Genomic DNA, 1456 nt, shown 5'->3' with positions numbered 1-1456 from the left:
GAGGAGCGTTGTCGTTAATATCCGTGATTTCCACCTCGATATTAAACATTCGTATTGGATTTTCAATTGTAGCGTCTAATTTCAGAAAGCACGTCTTCAATGGGCATAACAACTCTCTGTCTATCCTTTCGAAGATAAACAGCTCTCCTGTGTCTTTGTTGATATCGATATATTTCTTATTGCCTACAACGTCTACGCGCATTTTCCTTCCCTTTAGCGTCTTCACGTCTATTCCCAAATCAGTTGCTAAATTAGCAACGACAGAGCCTTCCTCCATTTCTTCGGGAACAGAATAATGGGTGACGCTAGATACTATGTTCAGGATGGCAGAAAGACAGAGAAATACGGAAACGTACCCACTCCCGAACAACACTCGGATCTGATGCGCCATCGTGCAGCTGTCGTTATAGTCTGAAACGTGGGTAAACCGTCCTCTCGTTGAAAGAACAAACGAGACGAGGATCTCGAAAAATAAAACGCTTCTTTACGCTGAGACAGAGAGTGACGTCCGTGTAATGCAATGTCGGACTGACCCTCCTCCAATAAACTATCGTGAGAACGATGACATCATCAGTGAATGTATTTTCGTGGAGAGCAGCGACGAAATTAGTCTTGTGTGAGCCTTTGCAAGTTTTTAAAACAAATATTAAATCTTATTATGAACTAAAACAGATCGTGAGTAGGTTTTTATCACAGTTTATCAAACTGGCAATAAGTCTTTTGATAAAGTTTTCATTTCTGATTTCTCTTTTTCTATTCCCTGTGTGCGTAGTTAACTTCTAAAAACCTGTTAAGTAGTTTTGACATTCAGTTCTTTGTCCGCATAAGTTAATACACATTTTGTTTTAAATATGTCAAAAGTTTTGACAGTTTTTGTAAAGGTATACAGTATGTATCAGAGTATAATCTTTTGCTTCATGTTCTGCGAGGTTTACGCACGGTTGTCTGTGCGTAAAAACAACGCCAAACATAATGAATCCAAATTGACCGTGTGTGTATCATAGACAGGTTTGTTGTGTGGGTGTCACACGTGTAGCCTTATTTCTCCTCCCAGTGTGTATGCAAACATAACTAGGCAAAGATACAAATCTAAAAATTAAGAAAACATATATATTATTATTTTAGTATAGCCTTTTCTTGAAGCCAGATTTCAACAAGTGTATGAAGACTTATCCAACACGTTTTCAATGTGCAATATTACATTTTTACATGTAATGCATGGTTCATTTTCGGCGTATGACTTACAATCAATAATTAGGAGAGTTAAATTATCCAACGCTGATATGACAAGGGACTGCTATGATTATTTTTCAGTGGACAAACTGGACATTCACGCAGTACATCTGTGTGTAACACTTATTAAATAGATATTTTCTCATACCTGCAGAGTTGAAGCTGCTGAGTCACTAGTGTCTGTCAGACCTGTGCCTCTTGGTAAACTGGACACGATGTATCT

This window comes from Etheostoma cragini, chromosome 10 (assembly GCF_013103735.1).
Source record: "Etheostoma cragini isolate CJK2018 chromosome 10, CSU_Ecrag_1.0, whole genome shotgun sequence".
NCBI classification, from domain to species: Eukaryota; Metazoa; Chordata; class Actinopteri; order Perciformes; family Percidae; genus Etheostoma; species Etheostoma cragini.
This window is presented reverse-complemented; position numbering follows the sequence as displayed.